The 21,854-nt window shown below is 41.5% G+C and overlaps 1 pseudogene; it reads left to right on the forward strand.

The window, feature by feature from the left end:
* The first annotated feature begins 1,193 nt into the window (after positions 1 to 1,193).
* Positions 1,194 to 1,311, forward strand: LOC126238223 (5S ribosomal RNA; annotated as a pseudogene).
* Positions 1,312 to 21,854: the final 20,543 nt, after the last annotated feature.

The following is a 21,854-nucleotide window of genomic DNA, read 5'->3' on the forward strand; positions in this document are numbered from 1 at the left end:
GGAAGTGAGTATCAGAGAAATCGGCGAGAAAGCTTTTCGTGTCATCAGATATACAACGTGCGGCTACAGCACAGGTAAAGGTAGTTCACCATCAGATCAACAGATGTCAGGAGCATGCATTCGCGCTACAATGCAAACTCGACGGCGGTCCGTCGTGACTTCACGAGGCCTTTTGCCTCGGTGAAACGTATGTTAAGCAGCCTGTACTGCTGTTCCTACTGCTGCCTATGGTGACTGTTACTTATTGGTTTGGGTTGTCGTCCGGGTGTCACTGTTTTGGTTTCCTTCACTTCTTTTGCTGCTGGTGCGTGGTTGCTACTCGCGCAGCAGATCCCATCAGTGTATGGTCGGTCACCAGTGCATCTTGTTGCCCGGGCCAATGGTGAGTTGATTTTCCGACTCCTGCTTTGTAGTGTAGAATCGCGTTGCTATTTACCGGAAGCGTGTTTTAGCGTCGGTAGCAAGCTGGTGCAGTTCCTTGGTGGGAAAATCTCGTGGCAGGTGCAGTGCCAGCCTGGGAGCTTTGCTCTGCACGGTTTGGAGTACCTTCAGCGACGTGTCGGCCTTGTTATCTCACACTACGGTGGCGTACTCCAACACGTGCGTGATGAGTGTTAGGTACAGCGTCCTGCCACAGTCTGGGGGTAGTGTCGTCTCTGGATTGAGCAGCGGCTACAGTAGGCGCATTCTGCGCTGAAGCCTTTGCCCGCACTTCCCGAATGTTCTCTTACACGTCAGGCGCCTGTCCAGTGTAACCGAGGTGTGTGACCACGGGATGGGGCCTCCCACGATTTGCACCGGCCGGATGTCCGCTGTCACATTCTTCCGCGTGAATATCTCCTCCTGGCTCTTGCCCGCGTTGAATTTGAGCCGCCAGTTGGTGGCCCAAGCTACAAGCTCGTCGCTGGCGACCTGCAGGCGGAGGTACAGCAGTTGCGCGGTCATACTTTCCGTGAGAGTGCGGTGTCGTCCGCATAAAGCGCCAGTTGGACCCTCGGTGTCTTTGGGACGTTGGCTACATAGGGGAAACACAGTTAGTGGGCCGCTATGCTACTCCCGCTCGGGTAGGACGTGCTGTTGACGCACCGTCGTCAGCTCGCACGTGGACGGCGGTGTACATCAGGCTTTTATGGTTCTCAGAGCCAATTATAAAATTACGGCCTTAATTCTTTTTATTACACGTACATGTCTGCGGCAACGGCCTTGCCGCAGTGGATACACCGGTTCCAGTGAGATCACCGAAGTTAAGCGCTGTCGGGCGTGGTCCGCACTTGGATGGGTGGCCACCCAGGCCGCCCTGCGCTGTTGCCATTTTCGGGATGCACTCAGCCTCGTGATGCCAATTGAGGAGCTATAGTCCGTGAGACGAGTGATTGATACTGACAGTTCCGGCGGGCAGACGGCGCTGTTGCCGAACGTGGCTCACAGCACGCGGCGCCCTGTCTGCTACACGCATTCTCTAGCAGCAGAAATAAAAGCGACACAAAATACAAGTCGTATTGGTACGCGTGAATTTATTTAAAGTTGATGTTGAAATATATTAACTCGAAAACTGATAAGAGCTATTTAGTACAAGTATATAAGATGCTGAAACATAATAAAGTTATTTGTTAAACTTCACAACTGAAATGAAAACTATTTTCGCAAGTTGTTGAACATTAGCAGTTTTGGTTTCCATTGTTAAGTATTACCATTATTAATTTGTTCTACTACAAGCTACAGAATAATTGGTCAGTGTATTAAGAGTTATAATCTGAAGAAAGTACTCACAATATGATGATCTGGTTGTAGATCGATAGCAAACTCCCTCCTTACATTCCTGAATACGTTGTAGTTACTGTAATGGAAAAACACCACTCACATCACTGTCAGAATCTGATTTGACATTGTGTTCCTCAGCACTACTCGAACTATCACTGCTCCCTCCCAGATGTATAATTAAATTTTCGATGCATTCTTCCACAACCCCTTCGGTTTTGGCCGCCTCTCTGATGGCACTTGCAGTGCTGTTTACAATTTTAGCCCACGTCTCGCTTGTCACTTTATTGATAGCTGCTGGAAGGAGAGTTTCCACTTCAGAGATCGTGAACTTTTTATTGTTTGCAGCAATGTAATTTTTTATCTGCGCCCACACTCCTTCAATTGCATTGAAGTGACAGTGGTATGGAGGAAGCCGAACGATTTCATGCCCGTGCCTTTTAGCAATCTCGTCAATTACATATGTTGGAAATTGGGGTTTCTTTTGTGCCACAATTTCGAGCAGTTCCGCCTTCCTTAAATCTTCTCTGAAATCTACTTTTCGCCGTTTCAACCACTGAATGATATCGTCTTTTTTTGTTGCCAAGGTTGGTGCATTATCGTGAACAACGGAATGATAAGGCGCATTGTCCATAACAATCACTGATGGACTTGTCAGATTCGTCATAAGCGATGTCTCGAACCATTCTTGAAATACTACACTGTTCATTTCTTCATGGTAATCTCCCGTCTTTTTTGACCGAAACATTTTCAAGCAGTTTGGCACAAAACCTTTCAATGTTCCTGCATGTAAGACAATAATACGCCCTCCTTTGCCAACAGGCACTGCCATTGTCAACTCGGGCGTTCCATCATTCCAGCCTCTACGTAAAGAATGGCTGGCATTGACCCAAGTCTCATCTAACCACACTATACTTTCGAATTCCACACCCACGATCCTGCGCAGAAATCTGCACCGCCATGCAACTACATCTGTCCTTTCCATTAATATTTTGCGTCCGTTAAACAGTGAATAGCTGAAGCCTATGTCTTTCAACACTGTACGCAATGAAAATTTGCTCCCTTTAAAAAGATCGTCTTTCTGAAGCGACACCTGTAATTTAGATAGAGTGGGATGTTCCCTTCTCTTATAATAGCTGTATATATGACGACGAATAGCGTCTTTCTGAAAATCGTCCAAAGCTGTCACCAGCTTATTTCTCGGTCGCTTCTTTCCTGGTGTGTGCAGCTTTGTTGTGCCACTCTCGTCACAATCTACACTATACTGTTCTTTCCCTATCTTTACAACAGTGTTCTTACTTATTTTCAATGCTGCTGCAGTTCTCTTCACAACCTGAACCTTTGTCCTTTTCTTTCTCAAAGTAATCCCTCACAGAGCACACGAATTCACGGGCCTGGTGTGTAGCACACTTTTCTTCCTCCGTTTCACTTCTTGTGTTGGGCTGGTACTACCCGCCGCACTAGACATTGTTTACAACGAAACATAAACAAAGAAACACTGAAAACAACAAAAAAGAAATAAACTGCGAATTCAACTTCAGACAAACGACGAACGACAGCACCACCTGCACGCGAGACACTGGTAAGTTTCATAAGCGCGCGCGACCGGGTTTCAGAGCGGCAACGTGGCCCTTGCTACCCGCTCAAAGTCAGGCCGTCATTGGCTGCCTGCCTGCGGTCGCTAGGCAACGGAAAGACGCTACCGAGCTGTCAGTACCAAAGACTCGTCTCCCAGACTATACTCGACCGAATAGTAGCGGCTTCGGTCAAGAATACCATCATTACGACCGGGAGAGCGGTGTGCTGACCACAAGCCCCTCCTATCGGCATCCTCCACTGAGGATGACACGGCGGTCGGATGGTCCCGGTAGGCCACTCATGGCCAGAAGATGGAGTGTACACGTACATGTCTGCAGTCCTCATACACATGAAATCCTCGTGCCACCGTAGACAGTACCGTAGTGCGCCATTAGAGAAATCAAAACATGTCGCAGCCTATTGATAAAAATGGGGTTCCGGGAAGTCATTTATTTTCAACAGCAGGAAAATTGTTGCAGATGTGTCAGACCAATTTCAGACGGCTAAAGACATCATGTGGATTTGTCTGTTAGAGCTGAAACAATTCCATAATCGAGAGCAACGAAACGGAATACATAGTCACTACTCCGTGTCGTTACTGACTTGGCTCGCTGAGACGAACTGATGGTACGCAAAAACTACCGAGTCGGGCACTAATTGCGTGCGGAAAGAACAAGTGAGTTATGCGAGGTTACAGAAATGTGGGAACCGGATTGAACTGTCTTTTGGCGACACATGAGCAACTGATCTTGAGTAAGACTTAACCTTCTCACTACATAAGCGTTTACCATGTGGGTACTGAAGCGGCAGTTGTTAAGGTTTCTTACCTCGATTTCTGGAAAAGTATGCGTTTTCGGACCCCATACCTAATGATGAAACATGCTCTATTTACAATTATCTATCGATCCGCCATTTTTGAGTTGGTTTCTCGTCATAACCTTTAGGGGTGATTTTCTCAAAATTGCGGGGGTGTTGACCCAAAATATCTTAGATTCCTTCGTTTTAGGTTCTACACAAGCGAACTGCAAAATTTGAGCCGAATCGGTTGGCCGTGTCTGAGGCCTTCCCCTTGTAAGAGCAACTTCCCAATATCGAAAGGATGGTCGGAACAAGATCAAAAATGGTTCAAATGGCTCTGAGCACTATGGGACTTAACTGCTGAGGTCATCAGTCCCCTAGAACTTAGAACTACTTAAACCTATCTAACCTAAGGACATCACACACATCCCTGCCCAAGGCTGGATTCGAACCTGCGACCTCAGCGGTCGCGCGGATCCAGACTCTAGCGCCTAGAACCGCTCGGCCACTCCGGCCGGCGGAACAAGATCGTTGGCGAAGAAAACCAGTAGGAGACTAGCTACGCTTGGTAACGATGTTGTCGTGAGCAGTGCACACAGATAGAGGAGAACGTGTAAATATGGGCACCTTCTTTTGTTTTTTACTTAAAGATACTTTCTTTTGGAAACATTTTAGCTTTTTGACCGTCTAAACAACTACGCTGTGCAGTAAAGTTAATGTGACCATCTGCAGAAGCCTGAATAAGCAACTTTTGCAGTGCGGACCATTGCAAGACGCCCAGGAAGAGAGTCAAAAAGGTTCTGGACGGGGATGAGGAGCCATGTCGACTTCAGTGCTGGAGCCAGCTGCGCTAGGGTTGTCTTTGAGGTTCCTGCGCGAAGAGCCCTATCGAGGTGGTGCCACAGTTTCTCGATTGGGTTTAAATCCGACGAGTTTGGTGGCCAGGGGAGGACGGTGAACTTATCCTGGTATTCTTCAAACCACATACGTAGACTGCGAGCTGTGTTACACGTTACGTAGTTCTGTCGGTTGATGCAATCGTGCCGAGGAAAAACAAACGGCATGTAAGGGTGGACATAGTCTCTAAAGAGATATGCTTGCTTGTGTTGATTCACTGTCGCCTTTCAGAATGACGAGGTCACACAGGGAATGACACGAAAACATTCCATTGACCATAACGCTCCCTCCTCTGACCTGGACACTTCAGACGATTGTTGCAGGGTGTTTGGTTGCAGACATTTCTGGCCGTACACGCCAATGGCCGTGTGTACGATGGAGCATAAAACGCAATTCATCTGAAAAGGCCACCTGTCACCACTCAGTGGACGTCAAGTTCTGTAATGGTGTGCAAATTCCAATCTTCGTCGCCGATGAACAGCAGTCAGCATGGGTTCATCCTACAGACACCCGCGGCGAAGGCCCATTTGCAGCAATGTTCGCTGAACGGTCGCTGAGGGGACACTGCTGGTCGCCCCTTGGTTCATCTGGACGGTCACATGCTCAACAGTTGCATTTCCGTTCTCTTTTATATACACTACTGGCCATTAAAATTGCTACACCACGAAGATGACGTGCTACAGACGCGAAATTTAACCGACAGGAAGAAGATGCTGTGATATGCAAATGATTAGCTTTTCAGAGCATTCACACTAGGTTGGCGCAGGTGGCGACACCTACAACGTGCTGACATGAGGAAAGTTTCCAACCGGTTTCTCATACACAAACAGCAGTTGACCGGTGTTGCCTGGTGAAACGTTGTTGTGATGCCTCGTGTAAGGAGGAGAAATGCGTACCATCACGTTGCCGACTTTGATAAAGGTCTGATTGTAGCCTATTGCGATTGCGGTTTATCCTATCGCCACACTGCTGCTCGCGTTGATCGAGACCCAATGACTGTTAGCAGAATGTGGACTCGGTGGGCTCAGGAGGGTAATACGGAACGCCGTGCTGGATCCCAACGGCCTCGTATCACTAGCAGTCGAGATGACAGGCATCTTATCCGCATGGCTGTAACGGATCGTGCAGCCACGTCTCGATCCCTGAGTCAACAGATGGGGACGTTTGCAAGACAACAACCATCTGCACGAAAAGTTCGACGTCGTTGCAGCAGCGTGGACTATCAGCTCGGAGACCGTTGCTGCGGTTACCCTTGACGCTGCATCACAGAGAGGAGCGCCTACGATGGTGTATTCTACGACGAACCTGGGTGCACGAATGACAAAACGTCATTTTTTCGGATGAATCCAGGTTCTGTTTACAGCATCATGATGGTCGCATCCGTGTTTAGTGACGTCGCGGTGAACGCACATTGGAAGCGTGTATTTGTCATCGCCATATTGGCGTATCACCCGGCGTGATGTGTATGGGGTGCCATTGGTTACACGTCTCGGTCACCTCTTGTTCTCATTCACGGCACTTTGAACAGTGGACGTTACATTTCAGATGTGTTACGACCCGCGGCTCTACCCTTCATTCGATCCCTGCGAAACCCTACATTTCAGCAGGATAATGCACGATCGCATGTTGCAGGTCCTGTACGGGCCTTTCTGGATACAGAAAATGTTCGACTGCTGCCCTGGCCAGCATATTCTGCAGACCTCTCACCAATTGAAAACGTCTGGTCAATGGTGGCCGAGCAACTGGCTCGTCGCAACACGCCAGTCACTACTCTTCATGAGCTGGAGATATCGTGTTGAAGCTGCATGGGCAGCTGTACCTGTACACGCCATCCAAGCTCTGTTTGACTCAATGCCCAGGCGTATCAAGGGCGCTATTATGGCCAGAGGTGGTTGTTCTGGGTACTGATTTCTCAAGATCTATGCACCCAAATTGCGTGATAATGTAATCACATATCAGTTCTAGTATAATATATTTGTGCAATGAATACCCGTTTATCATCTGCATTTCTTCTTGGTGTAGCAGTTTTAATGGCCAGTAGTGTATGTACATTGGAATCCTGAATAAAACCAACTTGCTTTAAAAAAGTGTGTTGCGTTAGTCATTGAACAGCACTTGTATAATACGTTTCCTGATGATGATTCTTCCAATGAATCTCTGTATGGCATCTGCCATACCTATACACGATTACTTTTATGTCTTCGTTCCACTTTAAATCTCTCCATACGGATACTGGCAGATATTTTACAAGTATCGTTACTTATGCTGGCTGTTCTGGAATTGTGCAATCGTACAATAGCGGCGATTTCCTCGTTCTTACGCGTAATAAGCTACATTACTTCACAAAGAGGGTCAACTGCCAATTACTGCACCGAGCGTCAATCCTCTGCAGATCTTTCCGCATTTCGCTACGAACTCCTGCCATTACTGGTTCATTTTATACAACAGCATTGTCTGGAAACAATTTCGTAGAGCTCCTGACGTCATCCATTACGTCTTGTAAATATACGGAGTGTAAACGATAACTGTTTATAGCGCATCACAACAGCGTAGATAAACATTATGATACAGGACACTTGCAGTCTATCATGCCTAAAACTGGCCTACAATACAGTAGTGTAAAACAGTATAAAGGCAGAGGTCCTACGAAAGAAATCGTACAGTGTCTTAAATATACGTATAACGAATTTATTATTAAAGTAGTGAATACATAGAAAACAATCAATCATGACGGAATTACTTAGTTTCTTTCGTAGCACGAGTAACAAAATACGGCGATTGCATTTCCTAGGTGGAAATTGCTATAAAGGCACCCCTTGTTCTGTTATTGCATTGCTAGTACTTTGTCCAACCTCTTGTAACACCATGGCTCTGCTGCTCTACTAATCTATTTTCTTTTTTGTTTATTTAATGTTACTTCGTTGTGCTTCTGTAAATGTGTGTGATTGAATCGATAACATAAAATTGTATACTGCTTTCTTTGTATAAACTTTGATGTCATGGTTTGATTGTATGCTGTGTAGCATAACTGTCATTTATATTCTTTGTCCCATTTGGAGGGAATAAAACTTAATATATATAATTGTAATTTCTGTGTGAATAATTTTTTGTAGAAATGTCTATATGTGCAAACGTTCTGGTTTGTTTAAAATGATTGTTTGCTGTTATGTAAACTGCTGACCTTCACTTAGGGCTCTTAGTTATTCTGTATGTAAAAGGTGTAGGGGTTCCCCTCGGGAACGGTACAGCGCAACGCGCGCAAAATGTGGTTGGCCTAGGTGGAAAAGGTGGAACTGATAGTCAGTCGGGGACGAGCAGTCAGTCGGAGATGAGCTAAGAGTCCGTGCACTGCCGTGTAAAAGTTGCATAGTGCTGGTTTCGAGAGAGGCTTTCCTGTTATTTTCCAATGCCTCGGATGGATGGATAAATCGCTGGGCTATTCTGGAATTTGTATCTATCATCGCCACCAAGAAATGACAGAGTCCAGCTATTCTGTCTGCAATTCCATCTACCAACCTGCAGTTGCCACCACATTGCGCAATCACTGTAATATACTATCACGATGTACAGTGAAGGATCAGCTTAATGGATGTGTTATTGTGCTGAAATATAAGGTAATTTATATCTGAACTTATGTACCTACCTTGACTTTTCTCATCATAATACCTCTCAGGGTCCTCTCCGTTTGAACTAAAGTAATCACCGAGTATCCCTACTGAAAGAACTGTTATGACCAATGTTATGCTAATTTATGCCTCTTGAACTCAGTAAAAAGAAAGTTAAAGTTAATATGACAAGAGAGTGAGTTAAAGTAAATGTTGCTTGCTGAATATAATTTTCCTATTAAAACTGCTTATTAAAGTGCTGTTGCCAACTGCAAAATCAAAGTTCTTGAGACTGAGGCTTCTAAAGTTTTGCTTAGCTAATGATCACCTTGATACCTGAGTAAATTCTAAAAGGTGAGTCAGTTCTTGCAATTTTATTAATATTGTGTTTCGAAGTAGAAAAAGTGGAAAACTGCATAGTAGGAAATTATATGTCTATAATTACTAAGTGTTTGTCTCTCTTGTGTGCATATTAACAGTATAAAGACCACTCAAGTTTGTGTAAGCCCTGAAAGTGATAGTGTTTTTCTGTACGTGTTATAATTTTGCAAATAGTTTTTGTGCTCCCCCAGTTGTTAGCTTCAATCTTAAAACATATGTGTGTCAGAGTTCAGTGCATTCGCGTGTGGCCAAGTCTAGGTTGTGTTTGTCTGTTATAATTACTAATAAATATTTTCTTGAACGAGAATGTTAATCATTCTCATGCCTAATTAGGCTGGCGACCGGTTTCGTTATTCATTAAACAATATAGCTAGGCAAAATCTTGTTTGTTACTATTCCGATATTTACGTAATTCTGACTTTCATTTCCGATAAGCCACCTCCGTTAGGAACAACACGGTCAACATAACAAAATTCCTCTCAGAGGGTAACACTGCTCTGTTGCTATATACCATAATTGCTATAACAAAATAAGTCTGTTTTGCAAACTGCCTCCTACTTAAAGGTTATGGTATAGCAGTAGCGGACAGGGGAGGGTTATACTCTGTTCTACAAAACTACCTCAAAAATTTTCTTCAGCATTGATTTTATTAGGGTCTGCGGTTCTTGCAGTGAAATTGTCACGCACTCATTTCGTATTACTTTTTTCAGCTCACGTATGGCATCAAATTGCTTTCCATTGGGATCAATACGCCTTGCAAACATTTCCCAAAGGTTTTCCATGGGGTTGAAATCCGGGCTACGTGCAGGCCAGGGCAAGAAGTCGATGTCTTTATCTTGGCTGTAGCAGAAACATATGCATATGCATTATTTTTTGAATATTAGACTTTCGTCCCTTAGGTCCTCAAACATTCTAATCAGTTCTGTCTCTGGCATCGCAGTATACATGTTACAGTTCATTTTAGTATTGAGCCATGCAGTCATGATCTACCTTCAGCCCAGAAAGCTGCCCAAATCTTAACACTTCTACCATCAATATTTCTGCTCATCTTACCTGCTGCTCTGTCCTCAGATCATGCCAGTAATATTGAAATCCATCTGGCCCATCTAATTTAAACTACTTCTCATCACTGAGGATCACTTTATCCCATTCTGAAGTCCATGTTTTTCAGCAAACTCCAGAATAGCTTGATTACATTCGGGTGTTACAGCAGGCTTCTGCAGTCGTTCTTTGAATGCAAGATGTTTCTCATTTGACAAAATTTTTCGTACAAGTCTGGCAGTTATTGGCAACTGTAAATCAGCCACAAGTTGAGAAGAATAACAGCTTGTGGCCCTCTCTTTGCACAAAGTTAACCGTTTCGATGCCTCAGATAATTTGCTACGTTAATTATATTTTCCATAGTTTCTACAGGGTGTTACAAAAAGGTACGGCCAAACTTTCAGGAAACATTTCTCACACACAAATAAAGAAAAGATGTTATGTGGACATGTATCCGGAAACGCTTAATTTCCATGTTAGAGATCATTTTAGTTTCCAACGTGATCAAATTGTAAATTTTCACAATCAACATGTGTGGGCAGACGAGAATCCGCACGCAATTGTGCAATCACGTCATCAACACAGATTTTCTGTGAACGTTTGGGCAGGCATTGTTGGTGATGTCTTGATTGGGCCCCATGTTCTTCCACCTACGCTCAATGGAGCACGTTATCATGATTTCATACGGGATACTCTACCTATGCTGCTAGAACATGTGCCTTTACAAGTACGACGCAACATGTGGTTCATGCACGATGGAGCTCCTGCACATTTCAGTCGAAGTGTTCGTACGCTTCTCAACAACAGATTCGGTGACCGATGGATTGGTAGAGGCGGACCAATGCCATGGCCTCCACGCTCTCCTGACCTCGACCCTCTTGACTTTCATTTATGGGGGAATTTGAAAGCTCTTGTCTACGCAACCCCGGTAACAAATGTAGAGACTCTTCGTGCTCGTATTGTGGACGGCTGTGATACAATACGCCGTTCTCCAGGGCTGCATCAGCGCATCAGGGATTCCAGGCGACGGAGGGTGGATGCATGCATCCTCGCTAACGGAGGACATTTTGAACATTTCCTGTAACAAAGTGTTTGAAGTCACGCTGGTACGTTCTGTTGCTGTGTGTTTCCATTCCATGATTAATGTGATTTGAAGAGAAGTAATAAAATGAGCTCTAACATGGAAAGTAAACGTTTCCGAACACATGTCCACATAACATATTTTCTTTCTTTGTGTGAGGAATGTTTCCTGAAAGTTTAGGCGTACCTTTTTGTAACGCCCTGTATATTGTGTACCCAATCTTACAAAATTGTCAACAACTGTACTTTGACGATTCAAGTTCTTGGCGATATGACAATTAGAGAGAGCCATTTCCTTGCATGCACCGATTTTTGCCTTTTAATCACATTAAAACTGTTTTCCGTCTGGCATTGTCGCAATGATGGTTAATGTATATAACACGCATTGTCACGAATGGTTTCTGTTTCCTGTCTGCAGTAAAGGCACGTACGCAAACACTAACACCGCACAGAGCTGGCTGCCTTAATACCGAGTTCCACCCCGTATCTCCTGATCGTTGATGTCTTGTTATATGCTGTACAACTGACGTCAAATGCGATATCACTGGACTGGATTTGTCGCTGTGCTGGATCTCATACTTGCATAAACACTGCGCACAACTATTCCAACAGACAATTTTTTTTTCTTACAAATATCCATACCTTTATACTGATTTCCACTACTGTATTCACCTAACATCCAGCGCTGTGCGAGATTTTCACTAAAATCGTCCTTCAGTGGTTAAAAACCCCTTGGTCTCGCGCTTACAAAATGTAAAATTAATGTTTGTGTAAATTTTATCTCAAAATATCGGAATTAAACTGTTTTGTTTATATTGCCTTCTTACTACGGGACTACTGTGCTTATAAGAATTAAGTTTAGATCGAACTGTAAACGTAATTAGTTTTGTATGTTTACAAAATAGCTTTTTTCATTACCCTTGTGCGAAAGATAAATTAATAATATTTGAAAGCAACTAATGAAAAAATATTTACTGATGGTAAATTGCCGTAAGTATCTAATACAATGAAAATTATCTAATTTGAAAATTTCTGATGAAACGAACTTTGAATATTGACCGTATTAAATGAAATTAATCTTGTCACTGAAAGGCTCACTCCTAGTGGCTATACACTGTGTATCGAGAATGTGTTCACGTCTAATTTATTTCACTGCATGAAAAAGGAAATCTCCGTCCAAATGAGTTCTGTAATTATGTTGTGATGTCTTACCTGCAACGGACGCTCGGTTCTTTTCTGTATCGGCATAGTTGCCAACGACAAGACTTTTGCAACATAATAAGCTGAAACAGAAAAGCGCTGTGTTGCGTGCTGCAATCTACCACTTATCAAGAAAGACGACACCCCATCCACTCATCGTTCTGTTCATTTACTATCACTCCTCTTAGTACTCATTGAATTCAAAATATGCCATTTAAGAAAAGGTAGAGGATGATTGTAAATGAAAAATAAAATGAAATCAGAGCTTATTTAATTTTCTCAAAATTGCAGATCTAACATTTAAACTCCTTTTAATAAAATCATTCATTCCATTTAACCCTTTCACAGACACCAATGATTATTGAAGTATAAAATTGCCATCAGTTTTAGTTTTAAATTGTTAAATCAAAATCTCCTTTTAACTAACAGAAGTGGATGGAACCTGCTAATGCCTTGGGCATTGATAAAACCATCTCCTTTATCCAATATCGGAAATCACTGAACAGTGAAAATTAACGAACTACAATAATCAATAAATGAATGAAAAGCAATGCGACAAAAACCTTTGGTTGCTGAGACGTTTCTGCATCAAAATCAAATTCCAAAAATCTTTCCCTCAATAATAGTCAATTCTTAGCTGTTCTCTACTTCTCAAAAGTTCCAATCTTCGAAAGGGAACCATTTGCTCTGATCCAGAACTCCTCAGCTAAGCCATCCTCTCAACATTCCATGTCACCCAGGGCTCGACTACGACTCGCTCTGCCCGCTGCTGCCGTTCTGCCTAGTGCGCACTGTTTCTTAATACTCGAAGACAATGTATCCTTTCATGTGTCCAGGTTTTAAAAATCTATCTCTGATCTCTAATCGATATGTTACACAAGTGACTGATAAACTATAAAAATGTATGTCTCAGTAAATCGATACGTTACAATAAATCGATATTTTATAATTATACCTGACAAACTACTTTTTATAAATACAATTCGTTCATGATATAAGTGGTAGCCCCCCCATGAACCATGGACCTTGCCGTTGGTAGGGAGGCTTGCGTGCCTCAGCGATACAGATGGCCGTACCGTAGGTGCAACCACAACGGAGGGGTATCTGTTGAGAGGCCAGACAAACATGTGGTTCCTGAAGAGGGGCAGCAGCCTTTTCAGTAGTTGCAGGGGCAACAGTCTGGATGATTGACTGAACTGGCCTTGTAACATTAACCAAAACGGCCTTGCTGTGCTGGTACTGCGAACGGCTGAAAGCAAGGGGAAACTACAGCCGTAATTTTTCCCGAGGACATGCAGCTTTACTGTATGATTAAATGATGATGGCGTTCTCTTGGGTAAAATATTCCGGAAGTAAAATAGTCCCCCATTCGGATCTCCGGGCGGGGACTACTCAAGAGGACGTCGTTATCAGGAGAAAGAAAACTGGCGTTCTACGGATCGGAGCGTGGAATGTCAGATCCCTTAATCGGGCAGGTAGGTTAGAAAATTTAAAAAGGGAAATGGATAGGTTAAAGTTAGATATAGTGGGAATTAGTGAAGTTCGGTGGCAGGAGGAACAAGACTTTTGGTCAGGTGATTACAGGGTTATAAATACAAAATCAAATAGGGGTAATGCAGGAGTAGGTTTAATAATGAATAGGAAAATAGGAATGCGGGTAAACTGCTACAAACAGCATAGTGAACGCATTATTGTGGCCAAGATAGATACGAAGCCCACACCTACTACAGTAGTACAAGTTTATATGCCATCTAGCTCTGCAGATGATGAAGAAATTGAAGAAATGTATGATGAAATAAAAGAAATTATTCAGATAGTGAAGGGTGACGAAAATTTAATAGTCATGGGTGACTAGAATTCGAGTGTAGGAAAAGGGAGAGAAGGAAACATAATAGGTGAATATGGATTGGTGCTAAGAAATGAAAGAGGAAGCCACCTGGTAGAATATTGCACAGAGCACAACTTAATCATAGCTAACACTTGGTTTAAGAATCATGATAGAAGGTTGTATACATGGAAGAACCCTGGAGATACTAAAAGGTATCAGATAGATTATATAATGGTAAGACAGAGATTTAGGAACCAGGTTTTAAATTGTAAGACATTTCCAGGGGCAGATGTGGATTCTGACCACAATCTATTGGTTATGAACTGCAGATTGAAACTGAAGAAACTGCAAAAAGGTGGGAATTTAAGGAGATGGGACCTGGATAAACTGAAAGAACCAGAGGTTGTAGAGAGTTTCAGGGAGAGCATAAGGGAACAATTGACAGGAATGGGGGAAAGAAATACAGTAGAAGAAGAATGGGTAGCTCTGAGGGATGAAGTAGTGAAGGCAGCAGACGATCAAGTAGGTAAAAAGACGAGGGCTAATAGAAATCCTTGGGTAACAGAAGAAATATTGAATTTAATTGATGAAAGGAGAAAATATAAAAATGCAGTAAATGAAGCAGGCAAAAAGGAATACAAACGTCTCAAAAATGAGATCGACAGGAAGTGCAAAATGGCTAAGCAGGGATGGCTAGAGGACAAATGTAAGGATGTAGAGGCTTGTCTCACTAGGGGTAAGATAGATACTGCCTACAGGAAAATTAAAGAGAACTTTGGAGAGAAGAGAACCACTTGTATGAATATCAAGAGCTCAGATGGCAACCCAGTTCTAAGCAAAGAAGGGAAGGCAGAAAGGTGGAAGGAGTATATAGAGGGTTTATACAAGGGCGATGTACTTGAGGACAATATTATGGAAATGGAAGAGGATGTAGATGAAGACGAAATGGGAGATAAGATACTGCGTGAAGAGTTTGACAGAGCACTGAAAGACCTGAGTCGAAACAAGGCCCCCGGAGTAGACAACATTCCATTGGAACTAGTGACGGCCTTGGGAGAGCCAGTCCTGACAAAACACTACCATCTGGTGAGCAAGATGTATGAGACAGGTGAAATACCCTTAGACTTCAAGAAGAATATAATAATTCCAATCCCAAAGAAAGCAGGTGGTGATAGATGTGAAAATTACCGAACTATCAGTTTAATAAGTCACTGCTACAAAATGCTAACGCGAATTCTTTACATACGAATGGAAAAACTGGTAGTAGCCGACCTCGGGGAAGATCAGTATGGATTCCGTAGAAATGTTGGAACACGTGAGGCAATACTGACCTTACGACTTACCGTAGAAGAAAGATTAAGGAAAGGCAAACCTACGTTTCTAGCATTTGTAGACTTAGCTTTTGACAATGTTGACTGGAATACTCTCCTTCAAATTCTGAAGGTGGCAGGGGTAAAATACAGAGAGAGAAAGGCTATTTATAATTTGTACAGAAACCAGATGGCAGTTATAAGAGTCGAGGGACATGAAAGTGAAGCAGTGGTTGGGAAAGGAGTGAGACAGGGTTGTAGCCTCTCCCCGATGTTATTCAATCTGTATATTGAGCAAGCAGTAAAGGAAACAAAACAAAAATTCGGAGTAGGTATTAAAATCCATGGAGAAGAGGTAAAAACTTTGAGGTTCGCCGATGACATTGTAATTCTGTCAGAGACAGCAAAGGACTTGGAAGAGCAGTTGAACGGAATGGACAGTGTCTTGAAAGGAGGATATAAGATGAACATCAACAAAAGAAAAACGAGGATAATGGAATGTAGTCAAATTAAATCGGGTGATGCTGAGGGAATTAGATTAGGAAATGAGACACTTAAAGTAGTAAAGGAGTTTTGCTATTTAGGGAGTAAAATAACTGATGATGGTCGAAGTAGAGAGGAAATAAAATGTAGACTGGCAATGGCAAGGAAATCGTTTCTGAAGAAGAGAAATTTGTTAACATCAAGTATAGATTTAAGTGTCAGGAAGTCGTTTCTGAAAGTATTTGTATGGAGTGTAGCCATGTATGGAAGTGAAACATGGGCGATAACTAGTTTGGACAAGAAGAGAATAGAAGCTTTCGAAATGTGGTGCTACAGAAGAATGCTGAAGATAAGGTGGGTAGATCACGTAACTAATGAGGAGGTATTGAATAGGATTGGGAAGAAGAGGAGTTTGTGGCACAACTTGACTAGAAGAAGGGATCGGTTGGTAGGACATGTTTTGAGGCATCAAGGGATCACAAATTTAGCATTGGAGGGCAGCGTGGAGGGTAAAAATCGTAGAGGGAGGCCAAGAGATGAATACACCAAGCAGATTCAGAAGGATGTAGGTTGCAGTAGGTACTGGGAGATGAAGAAGCTTGCACAGGATAGAGTAGCATGGAGAGCTGCATCAAACCAGTCTCAGGACTGAAGACAACAACAACAACATAAGTGGTAGACAAGTTGTTCGTCTAAGATTCTCCTATAATATAAGTCTAATTGATCTATAAAATGTTCCAGTATCATTCAAAGTAGGTGGTTTTCTCCTTATGCGAACTTTTCACATTAACGAAATCGTGGATTAAGCCTATGGTGTAAGAGAGCGAGAGGATACTGAATATCTCACCGACGCGCACACGCTGTAGCTTCTACGGCCGTTTGTAGGCCAATTTGAGGTTGTTTTCTGGCTCAATAGATTAGAGGCTGAAAGGTGGCTACACTGAGTCACAGCGCCAGAGATTGCGCCAAAGATTATTATTCCACCGCCTCCACTGGTGCAGTAGTAGTTCAGAGGATGTCGAGTGCAGTTGTTGTTCTGTTGGGCGAGAGAGTAGATGCTGTTCAGATGGTGTAATGTATAGATGGAAGATGTTACAATTATCACAGTGTATTTTTCGTCAGTATATATTGAGGTAAAAAAAAGTATTACAGATTTCTTTAAGGACAATGCCTCTTGGTCACAGGTACAGTCAACAAAGCGTCTGGCTCGTGTTCACGTATTAGATTTGTAATTCTGGGTTCTATGTGCAATTATAGTATTTCTGATTTTTCAATTGGTTCATTGTAAATGGTGTTTAAAATATCTTGTCGTATTGAGGAAAAACCGAGCCAGATACATGTACGTTGAGTCACACTACTACACACAGAAAAGTCACACTTGTGCTTTGTTGTTTCGTAGTTTTTATAGTTGCAGGGGACTTAATTAATCAATTGTGTTAATGGAAATTCCTTGTATTCTTTATTTTTATTTTATGCAGTCAGATTGTGTGCTAATAATAGTCAGGGCCAACCGGTTACGAGACTTCGTAACCGGTCACACAGCTACTAAAATTATTGCATTTATTAATTATTCTTTTTAATTAAGCCCCCATGCACGTAGCGACCGCTGCTTCGGATCGTCCCTTGGAAATCTTCTGATAGTAAAAATAGCAGACATTAGTATTGTTGTAGTAATTTGTAGTTTAGTGATTGTAGTCTATATTGCACGTATAGATTTTGTAATTGAAGATTTGTAGTTGTATTGTCATTCTTCTGATGGTATTTTTGTAGAATTTAATTTTTGATGAGTCGTATACGGGTTTGACAATTTTGTGCAATTGTGAAGATTTTAATTGTTTGTTAATCGTGTTTGTCGGGAAGCATTTCGTATGGATGGTATTGTTGGTGATAAAGTGTTATATTGTGTGTAATTTTCGTATAGTGACGTTAAAGATTACATCGAATAATAATGTCTGCACTTACAGAATTAGACACATACATATTTGTTCCTCCACCACCAGTTTTGTATATTTTGTAAATGATTAGGCGATTGATGAAAAAGGCAAAAATGATGAATAATCAGAATAACGAAATTGTTAACATGGCGAACGCACCAACACGGGAGAACTGTATGATGAATAATGACGTAGAAAACAATTTAATAAGCCGGAAAAATAGTCCGGAAGCATTTCAAAATTCTTCACAATCAAAACATTTTCAGAATACGAGATTAACGACAGAAGATTCTGGAACAGTATCGAACACAGGTAGCTTTACGGCTATGACGAAGGAAGTTAGTTTTACGGTAAATGTTAGGGGCGAAAAGAATTTCGAACCAGTCAATGTGGAGCAGTTGATGAGTGCAATATTAAATTTGGGATCTGAATTAAAAACAGTGGGATCACAGTTACGATCTGAAATTAAAACAGAGATAGGAACAATTAAAACAGAGATAGGAACAATTAAAATTGATATGGGAACCATGGAAACACGGTTAGACTCACGAATAGGGACATGTTTCAAAAACATGAAAGATGAATTAAAGAAAGAAATTAGAGAAGAAGTACATCCGATTTTGAATACTCACAATAATAGATTAACTTCAATAGAAATTATACAAAAGGAACAGGATAGAGAACAGGAATGAAGAGATCGCGTGATGGTACAAAAATTTTCAGAGTTAAATTTACAACGTGCACACGATAAGGAAGAAATATTTGAAAGAATCGAGGAATCCGTGCCAAATGACAGAATAAATAACCTAACACAACAATGCGAACAGTTAACTACTAAATGTGTCAATACTGAAACCCGAGTCGCGACACTTACGGAAGACGTAAATAAACAGAAAGAACAAATAGGTGACTTATCGGAAATAGTTGTGGAGATTTCAGATAAATTGACAAGTCTTAGTTTAAATGGGGACAGAGATTCAGATGATACAGCTCCATTGCCATTTGCAGAAACAGAAGAGTACCAGAATATAAATAAACATGTTGAAAATCAGGGAAAATTTAATGAACGCGTTAAAAGGGAATTAGAGGCTTTACGAAGGCAAGTTAAACAAATTGAAAGCGAAATCGTAGGAAAAGACAGTAGAAGAAATTTAGAATCACCGATAGCAGCGGGTTTTGAAGAAAATAATTTATTTCATTTACGAGATGCAACAAGAGAGCGCCAGGCGCGCGAACTTGACAATAATCGACATTCGCACTGGGACAGACGCGGTAGGTCTTTGTCGCCACGAGGCGAAATATTTTACTATAAACACTTTTTAACTGTTCGGAAATTTAAGATCTTTCGCAATTCTAATAATGACATACACCCTTATTCATGCTTAGATCAATTTATGTACGCACTTCCACCAAATTGGCCACTAAGTCACGAACTGGAATTTATGTGTGGCTATTTATGTCCTCAGGGGATTCACTACACCACACTATAAGTAAATATGTGCCGTAGTGTGCACAGGGCCCCGAGCTGTAGTGGTGCTATGTCCCTTTTACTTTTCTGCACTGCTGCCTACTCTTTTACTATTCTTTGTATCTATCAAAACAACTCCTCAACTATCAATCTATCTAGAAAAGGAGTCAGTAAAGAATAACCGGATATGACTATTTTAACCAAAAGTGACAGTTTTCAGGATATTGATGAAAAACGAACCGGCGATGCGCGCACTTATTAGAGATTGTAATTATTTAAATGATTTTTATCATGTATTTCTATCGGCATATTGGTCCGAAAACACGCAAGACAGAGTCAAACATAATCTTATTATGCAGCGTAATTTTAAAGTCTGAGTTCCGCACGCCGTCAGAACACTTTGAAGACATGATTCGAAAGAATCAATTCCTTTCCAACCCTTATAGCCCGACTGAAGTAATTCGTATTTTTTTAACTAAGCTGCCACAATCGATAAGACCCATTGCTTTAGCCGGAAGATGTAAAGACGACATTGAAACTTTTAAGACTTTGCTACAAGAACTTGAGTATGACAACGACGACGGAACTTCCTGTAATTTTTTCAGTAACGGTAATCACAATAGATTTTCAGAGAAAAGGGATAATGATCGGAACGGACGTTATAGCGGTAGTTTTGAAAATGGCAGACGAAACAGACAAGACAATAGATACCAGCCTTATGACAATAACAGACGTTCTAACAGAAATTACACAGACAAGTATAATAATAGAAATCCGGAATGATCAATCATACGAAAACAGTAATCGGTATCATCAAGACAGAAATTATTCATACAATAATAGAAATTCTTACTACAGAAATAACCAGGGTAGTAGATCTAACAATAATTTCAGAAATGACAGTCGAAATTACACAAGAAGTAGTCATACAGATATCCAGGAAAACAGAAATTTTAATAATAGACACAACGAAGAATTTACATGTAACAGACAGGAGGGACCTAATTGGCATCCTCCACGTGACAGAAATTCAGAGAGACAAGTGCAAATCGTAGAAATTGATCCGCGAAATGACGCGAATAATCAAAGACGTGACGCAAACAATCGTCAATGACTTGTAGCTTCGGCTTCTGGCAGCAATATAGACGGTTCAGAAAGTGATGACACTACTACTTTACACTACGTACGCTTGGAAGACATGAGAGATATTTTGCTAGACGAAAAGGAAAATAATGTAGACGCATTTTTAAATCCTGTTATTGAAGTATGCGTGAGTAAGAATAAGTTCACTGCGGTTTTAGATTCTGGGAGCCCATTGGATGTTATTAGTGAATCAGTTTTTCATGTATGTGTAAGAACTATTGCTTGTCCTGTATTACCTGTTTCTAAAACAATTCGATGAGCTATTTCTGGAAAAAGTATGGAAGTCAAACAACAGACCAACTTAAATTTCATTTGTCAAGGATATGAATTTTCTGCTAACTTTATTATTGTTCCGTTACTCAATACACAAATTATATTAGGTATGGAGTTTCTTAACACATAAGAGAAGTGGAGGAGAAAGGAAAGCGTAGCGATTAGACAGTATTATTTAGTTCGCAATGATATTCTTTTTAAACGAAAATCGGTTGACAACTCTGTTTGGTTAGTTTGTATTCCTGATGAGTGGGTTAATAAATTGATTTGGTATACACATTTCAGTTATGCACACTTTGGTCCCAGAAAATGCTTTCATAAATAACGAGAAAATTGCTACTTCAGTAATATGGAAAAACGTATTCGGTTTGTTCTTGCCAAATGCAAATTATGTCAAAAGGCTAAGCCGCCAACTATTTCTCACAGAGCGCCATTGTTTCCTATGATTCCAGCGAAATTAAAGGAGATGGCTGCAGTCGATTTGTTCGGTCCAGCGGTTGGTTCTACTAATGGTTTTGCGTACATTTTGGTAGTGGTGGAATTGACATCAAAATATGTGTGTTTTACACCTTTACGCAAAGCAACAGCTCGTTCAGTATCTAATGCTTTCATCAAACATTTTCTTAAAGAAGTGGGTCATGTTGATAAAGTTATATCAGATAATGGATCACAGTTTCGCTCTAAAATTTGGCTTCGTACTCTACGGCGTCGTAAGATTAAACCAATTTTCATTTCACTTTTCACCCTCAATCTACGCTTCAGAGAGATGGATGAAGGAAATCAATAAATTGTGTCGTCTTTATTGTCATCATAATCACAGAACGTAGGATCAGTATCTTCATATTTTTCAAAACATTCTGAATGAACTCCCTAATGATTCAATTTCTTTACCGCCTATATTGATATTAAAAACTAAAGAACCGACAAATAGCATTTCTGAAATCGTTCCTTTTCCGCCTACACGGAAAGTGCGGCATTCTGAAGTTGTCAACCTGGCTCTGCAAAATATTGCATCTGCGGCTGCTAGAAGAGAGAAATCAGCTAAACGTCCTGGTCGTTTAAAAACTTTGTCAGTTG

Source organism: Schistocerca nitens, chromosome 2 (assembly GCF_023898315.1).
Source record: "Schistocerca nitens isolate TAMUIC-IGC-003100 chromosome 2, iqSchNite1.1, whole genome shotgun sequence".
In the NCBI taxonomy this organism is placed as follows: Eukaryota; Metazoa; Arthropoda; class Insecta; order Orthoptera; family Acrididae; genus Schistocerca; species Schistocerca nitens.